The sequence below is a fragment of the Geotrypetes seraphini genome, chromosome 11 (genome assembly GCF_902459505.1).
Source record: "Geotrypetes seraphini chromosome 11, aGeoSer1.1, whole genome shotgun sequence".
Lineage (NCBI taxonomy): Eukaryota > Metazoa > Chordata > Amphibia > Gymnophiona > Dermophiidae > Geotrypetes > Geotrypetes seraphini.
The window spans coordinates 109867963-109876290 of NC_047094.1; positions in this window are offsets into that span (position 1 = coordinate 109867963).

Genomic DNA, 8328 nt, shown 5'->3' on the forward strand with positions numbered 1-8328 from the left:
TGAAACTTGCCTGCCTGAGGTTCCTTATCATTTTTTTTCCTGGAAAGATAAAAGTAAAAAGATTTTGAAAAGGCTACATTTATTCTGTCTTTTACTCTGTAATATATCAGGGAGGGAGTATCCATTATATGCATCTATAACATGCTGCATACACCTGGTAATGCTATACAAATAATAACTTTAATTAAAACATAACAAAAAATAACGTTAAAAGTTGTATTTCAGTAAGTTCCTTGAGAATGTGCCATAGGAAATACACCAAATGTCCACAGGGTGTCACTCTTACTCCATTAACAGAATAATTACCAGACAACAAAGGTTGTTTTTAATATTCATCTGTTATATTCCTACAAAATCTTTAAGATCGAAGAGAAATTGCTCCTCCTAGTCCCTTCATTAAGAGTCATTTATTCTAGGAGAGACACGATCTTCTCCATCACGGCCCCCCAAATCTGGAATTCGCTTCCAATTAATATAAGGGAAGAAAAATTACTTGGTAAGTTTAAAAAGTCTCCTGAAAAGCTGGCTTTTAAAAGATGCTTTTAACTGAGTTATGCATACTTTATATTTTCAGGATGCTCGTTTGAGTAATAGTAGAAGGTTAAGCAAAAATTGAGCGGGTAACCTTTCCCTCATCCTTTTGTTTCATACCTTGCCCTTTTTGATTTGCTTTATAAATTGTATTTAATCCTTTTTTTTTATTTTTTCCTTCTTGTGTTTGTCCGGTCCACAGTAGTCTTAATTGTCTGCTTTGAGCAATATGTTTTTTTCTTTTTTTACCCCAATTTTACTAGTTCTTGTAAATCGCATTGAACTAAGATTTTGCGATCAAATCAAATTTTTATTAAACTTGAAACTATAGCATTATAATTATAATCTATTAAAGATCACTGTCCTCCTTCCAACCATTTATTGCTCCTCCAAAACTGGTTTTCGGAGTTGAAAACATTATGGGATAATTGGTAGCAATGAAACTAGAATGGCACTGTAATAAGAGTTACGACCCAAATACAAGCCACAATCCATACGTTTTATAACAAACTAGCTGATGCCCCGGCGTTGCACGGGTATTTAATTATAGCAATGACACTGTAAATGGATTCAAATAAAGATACTTTATAGTGGTGAATGAAATTATTTTTTTACAGCTTTATAAAAAGTACAATATTCAAAATATAATGTGAAATATTTGACAAAATGAATACAATACAACAAACACAAAACTTGATCATAAACAACAATTTTAGTTTCACCTTCAGGAGCAAGAACATATAAATTTTTGGGTGAAGAGACCCCCAGAACATATCACCCCAGGTAGTGAGGGATCTGCATACCAAGTTTCGTTCAAATCGGTCAAGCCGTTTTTGATTTACTGTGAGAATGGCAGCTGTTTACATTTTTTCCATTGACATGAATGGGTGAAATCTGATTTTCTGTTTTTAGCTCCGCCCACGTGTGCAGATGGGCCGCGAGACCCCCAGAACATATCACCCCAGGTAGTGAGGGATCTGCATACCAAGGTTCGTTCAAATCGGTCAAGCCGTTTTTGAATTAATGTGAGAATGGCAGCTTTTTACATTTTTTCCATTGACATGAATGGGTGAAATCTGATGTTCTGTTTGTAGCTCCGCCCACATGTGCAGGTGGGCCGTGAGACCCCCAGAACATATCACACCAGGTAGTGAGGGATCTGCATAGCAAGGTTCGTTCAAATCGGTCAAGCCGTTTTTGAATTACTGTGAGAATGGCAGCTTTTTACATTTTTTCCATTGACATGAATGGGTGAAATCTGATGTTCTGTTTGTAGCTCCGCCCACGTGTGCAGGTGGGCCGCGAGACCCCCAGAACATATCACCCCAGGTAGTGAGGGATCTGCATACCAAGTTTCGTTCAAATCGGTCAAGCCGTTTTTGCGTGATCGCGGCACATACACATACACACACACACACATACATACATACACACATACATACCTCCGATTTTATATATATAGATCTCTTGTACGGGAAGAAATGACCTCTGAGAAATAATTAGAAGCAACATTGAGTATTAACTTTAATGCTTCTAATATTGAAATTCAATCATTGGTCTGAAAAACTTCAAAATTATTATACATTTGAGGAACTTATGAATCAGCAAAACAAAATCCTTCATATCTCATATCAAATATAGAATCAAGTCTTCCGACATCAACATGGCACAGGCCTCTGTAGTTTCACCAATCATTGAAAGCACACATTTTATACTGGTGTCCATGTTATGAAGTTTCGGTTAAGAACCAACTAGAACTTGTTATTCCCAGGTTACAAGACAGAAAAATTGCCTCAAAAGAGCGGAGGTGCCTTTAATCTCTCACTGACTGAAATATCAAGTTTCTTTTAAAGTCCACAGATGTTAGACCATCAACTTGGACAAGGTTGAAATCAAAGCAAAACTAAATGTTCTTCCAAAATGGAGCAAAGCATAGAGGGGTTGCAAGCTGCAAGGAACAGCAAGTACAGCTCTGGCTACAATTAATGAAAATTGCCATTATTTCATTTATTTAAAAATTTATATACCACATACAACTATGCGGTTTACATATCACATACATAATATCTTGTACTCCCTGCAATTTCTATACATATAGCATAGATGTACATAAGAACATAAGGATAGCCTTACTGGGTCAGACCAATGGTCCATCAAGCCCAGTAGCCCGTTCACAAAGTGGCCAAACCAGGTCACTAGCTGGCCAAAACCCAAAGAGTAGCAACATTCCCGAATCTCAAAGGATGGCAAAATTCTAGAACCCCAAAGATTAGCAACATTCCATGCTACCGATCCAGGGCAAGCAGTTGCTTCCCCCATATCTTTCTCAATAACAGACCAGTGGCGTACCTAGCATATGTGACACCCGGGACCCATCATTTTTTGGTACCCCCCGCCCCATCTGTATGAAAAACATGATTTTTAGTAACAATCCACACATCACACATGAGTACCTAGGAAAAGGCAGCATCTTACATATGCAGTGAACAGTACAACATCAATACACCCATTGTAAAACTAAACAAGCCAGACTAGTACAGATCAATCCTACACCGTCAATCCTAACAGAAAACCATGTCTTTCGAACACACCTTTGCCTAGTATGGAATATGTAATCACAAACTAACCCCTCCCCCTTTTACAAAACTGTAGTGTGGATTTTAGCTCATAGAATTCTGGGCATCAGAGCTGCTACCACCATGGCTGGCATTAAAAAACGCTCCACAGTTTTGTAAAAGGGGGGATAAAATAGAAATACATAGACAAAGGTTAAATTGAACCAACAAGAAGCTGGACTCTGCATACAATGCAACACCACAGAAACAGTGACACATGTCTCCTAAAGCAATAAATAAATAGAAATTTTTTTTTTACTTTTGTCTTCTCTGGTTTCTGCTTTCCTCATCTTCTTGTTACTCTCTTCCTTCCATCCACTGTCTGCCATCTCTCTGCCCCTATATGGCATCTTCTCTCCTTCAATGCTCCTTCCGGAAACTGTATGCCTCCCCCTTCCATCTCTCCTTTTGCCCCCATTGGTCTGGCATCTCTTTCTTCTCCTTCCCTCTCCCACACCTCTCTTCTGTAATCCCTTTCTTCCCTCATTTTACTTTTCAATTTATTTTCTGCATCCATCTAGATTACGTTCTTACTACCCTCTCTCAATTTCCTTTTTTACTGTCTACCTACAGCTCGCCACCTCTTTCCCTCACCTCCTCCAGTTTCTCCCTAACTCAATCCTATTCCCCCATCATGTGCCCTCCTTTTATTTATCCCCTCCTTCCATCATCTGCCCTCTTCTCTCTCCCCACTTCCATCATCTGCCCCTTCTCTCTTTCCCCCCACTTCCATCATCTGCCCTCTTCTCTCTCCTCTCCATTTCCATCATCTGCCCCTTCTCTCTCCCCCCACTTCCATCATCTGCCCTCTTCTCTCTCCTCTCCACTTCCATCATCTGCCCCTTCTCTCTCTTCCCCTCTCCTTCCATCATCTGCCCTCTTCTCTCTCCCCAGTTCCATCATCTGCCCCTTCTCCCTCTTTTCTCCCACTTCCATCAGCATCTGCCCCCTTTCGCTCCCTACAACCCAATTCCATGCAGTATCGTTCCCCTTTATGTCTCTTTCCCTGCAATTCCTTCAGCATCTGCCCCTTTCTCTCCCTCCACCACGCATCCATACCACCCTGACCCCCTTTGTCACCCTTCATGATTCCATATCACCCTGACCCCCCTTTGTCACCCTTCAGCATGATTTCATATCACCCTGACCCCCCTTTGTCACCCTTCACAATGTTTCCATAGCACCCTGACTCCCCTTTGTCACCCTTTACCATGTTTCCATAGCATCCTGAGACCCCCCTTTGTCATCCTTTACCATCATTTCCATAGCACCCTGACCCCCTTTTGTCACCCTTCACCATGTTTCCATAGCACCCTAACCCCCCTTTGTCACCCTTCAGCGTGATTCCATATAACCCTGACATCCCTTTGTCACCCTTCACCATGTTTCCATAGCACCCTGACCCCCCTTTGTCACCCTCTACATCCTTTCATGCCACCCTGACCTCCTTTCTTTCTCCATCCCAAAGGTCCCGCGATGACTGCTTCTGCTCCGATGGAAGAGGTAAGTGACATCGGAGGGGGCTGGGCCGGCAGACGCAGTTAGTTGCAGCAAGATCCCACGCTGACTGCAGCTGCCGGTCTCCCCCCCTCGCCCCGACGTCACTTACCTCTTCCCAGTCATCGCGGGACCTTTTTCACTTCAGCGCGGCTGCCTAAGTAGGGCAGCCGCGCTGAAGTGCGGTTTGAAGCAGCGCGGGAGGCTCCGGATCCGGCCGGCTGTGCACCCGGGGCGGACTGCCCCCCCCCTCTCCCTTGGTACGCCACTGTAACAGACTAGGACTTTTCCTCCAGGATCTTGTCCAAACCTTTCTTAAACTCTTACCACATCCAGAGCTTAACTATTCTCTCAGTGAAAAAAATTTCCTCTTATTGGTTTTAAGAGTATTTTCCTGTAACTTCATCGAGTGCCCCCTAGTCTTTGTAATTTTTGACGCAGTGAAAAATCAATCCACTTGTACCCATTCTACTCCACTCAGGAGTAACTGGGCAGTTCCCTTAACACCCCCCTCCCCCATAAAATAGAGACATATCAGATCAGATTTCAACAGTTGAGGAAGGAACAAGGCATTAGATCAAATGATCCATTCCATGGCAGATGACTAAAAATCAATCATCCTATACTGGCAAGAACAAATCAAAGTTAAACAATTTAGAAGTGCAAAAAGGCATTGAATCATACATTCCTGTCAGAATATTCTGAAGATGATATTTTTTAATGTAATAAGCATTAGCATAGGAAAGCATTAACAAATAATTGCGTTTTCAGCATTTTCTTAGAATTAATCCTCCCAGTACAGAATTGTAGGATACCAGACAGGGCATTCCAGCCAGCGTAATAAACATCCTGCCCTCCAAACTTAGGGCTCCTTTTACGAAAGTGCGCTAGCATTTTTAGCGCATGCTACATTGCCCCGCGCGCTAACCCCGCGCTACATGGAAAATACTAACGCCAGCTCTATGGAGGCGTTAGCGTGTAGCACATGGGGCAATGTAGAAACATAGAAATAGACGACAGATAAGGACCACGGCCCATCCAGTCTGCCCACCCCAATGACCCTCCCCTACCTTTCTCTGTGAATAGATCCCACATGTCTATCCCATTTGGCCTTAAAATCAGGCACGCTGCTGGCCTCAATCACCTGAAGTGGAAGACTATTCCAGCGATCAACCACCCTTTCAGTGAAAAAGAATTTCCTGGTGTCACCTCGTAGTTTCCCGCCCCTGATTTTCCACGGATGCCCCCTTGTTGCCGCGGAACCCTTGAAAAAAAAGATATCTTCCTCCGCCTCGATGCGGCCCGTGAGATACTTGAACGTCTCGATCATGTCCCCCCTCTCTCTGCGCTCCTCGAGCGAGTATAGCTGTAATTTGTCTAGCCGTTCTTCGTACGGGAGATCCTTGAGTCCCGAGACCATCCGGGTGGCCATTCTGATGTAGTGCACGCTAAAACCGCTAGCGCACCTTTATATAAGCAGCCCTTAATTTCATCCCATTTTCAGATCTAAGGTCTCTTCTCGGTTTATAAATTTCAAAGAATTCCTGTGATACCTTTGGAGAAAAATGGTACAATGTCTGATGGATAATTGCAAGAATCTTAAATTGCATCTTTGTTGTATAGGTCAGTGATTCCCAACCCTGTCCTGGAGGAACACCAGGCCAATCGGGTTTTCAGGCTAGCCCTAATGAATATGCATGAGAGAGATTTGCATATGATGGAAGTGATAGGCATGCAAATTTGCTTCATGCATATTCATTAGGGCTAGCCTGAAAACCCAATTGGCCTGGTGTTCCTCCAGGACAGGGTTGGGAACCACTGGTATAGGTAACCAGTGCAGTTTTTTCAACACAGGCTAATCTACACTCAAAAAAGGATTTTACCAGTTGAACACTCAGCCCCTATGTTTTTACCAATGAGGACTGAAGGCCTAAGAGCAGCTATACTGGGTCAGATAAACGATCCATCTAGCTCAGGGGTAGGCAATGCCGGTCCTCGAGAGCCACAGACAGGTCAGGTTTTCAGGAGATCCACAATGAATATTTATCCCAGGACAAGCAGGCAGGTATTCTCACTAGTGGGTGATGTCATCAGACAGAGCCCCGGTACGGACGTCTCACAAGCACGTGTTGCTTGTAGAAACTTAAAAGTTTCTAGATGCCCGCACCGCGCATGCGCCGGTGCCTTCCCGCCCGGAGGTCCGGGTGTGTCTCCTCAGTTCTTTTCTTTCCGCGGAGCTGAGAAATTCAACTTCATCATGCGCTAGCTGAATTCAGTTAAATTTGCCTTCCTTGTCCGCGTTTTCGCTTTATTTTAATTACAGTTAACAGTACTTTTCTTTTTCAGTAAAAAAAAAAAAAAAAAAAAAGAAGATTATTTCCTCCGGCGGGTCGAACGGGCCGGCCACGTGGCTCAGGCCCACTGGCTTCGACCTCGCGGCGGAGATTTTCCGGCCTATGTCCCGGCCAATCACCGGGTTTAAAAAGTGCAGCAAGTGCCAACGCGCGATTTCACTCACGGACCCTCACCGGCGCTGTTTGCAGTGTTTGGGCCCTGACCACATTCCGAAATCGTGCAGGCCTTGCTCTACCCTTACGGCACGCTCATTCAAACGGCGTTGCCTATTGTGGGAATCGATGTTCAAGATGGACGCAGCTAAGGATCCCTCAGCCTCCACTTCATCTGATACCTCCCCGGTTCGGGTGAAACCGGTATCGACCCCTCCTGCATCGAGTGTGGTGAAACCGGCATCGTTCATCCCGACACCATCCACGAGCTCGACGTCGGTGCCTGCCCCGGTCTCCTCGGTTCAGGTACCTCTTCCTTCCACAGTGCCACCAGTGGTCATCAAAGTGCCGAAAGCTACTAAGCAGAAGCACTCGACCTCGAAGGAGCGCGATGACCGTGCAGGAGGACCCCCTTTCGGTGCGGATCCCTCCTTATCGGCTTCGCTACGGTCCATGCTGGAAGCTCAATTCGTTGAGCTCATGCAGACCATCGGACCCGGGCTCATCGCTGCCATACAGGGTGACCTCCCGGTACCGGTCCAAAGGGGCGGTCCGCCCCCTCCCCCTCCTCCACGCCGTTCGACCTCGAAAACCGACGAGGACGAACGGGGGAGGGCGGCGATGCCCATGCGGCAAGCCTCGCTTACCGATATGCCGCCATTAGAGCCCATTACGCCTCCGCGCCAACATGGGACCAGACCTCCGATCGATACTCAAAGCCCTGGGCATAGTCAGGAAGAGTTCTTCCGTACTCCTTACCAGACTTGGGTAGCATCGCAAGAATCCGCATCGCAACCCCAGTTGCGATCCACCGCTTCCAGCCCTATCCACCACTTGGGGGCCTCGGGAGACCATGCGATGCACAGACGATCCCGATCCCCGTCCCGCCACCGAGACGGGCACCGATCAAGACACTCATCCTGGCACTCTTCACGCCATTCGGAGGTGTCACCGCAGAAAAAACTGCAACGTATGGGATACTCCTCATCAGAGGTGTCCCCTCCGGAGGGACCGGAGTACGAGGAGACACCCGTACCCGATTCTCCTTGCCACTCCCCGATGTCCATGGACCCGGAGGCCTCTTCCTCCTCCAGCCCGTCCCACAGACCGACGCTGGCGGATCAATTGTCTTTCTCATCATTCCTCCGACAAATGGCGGATGACCTGGATGTGACCCT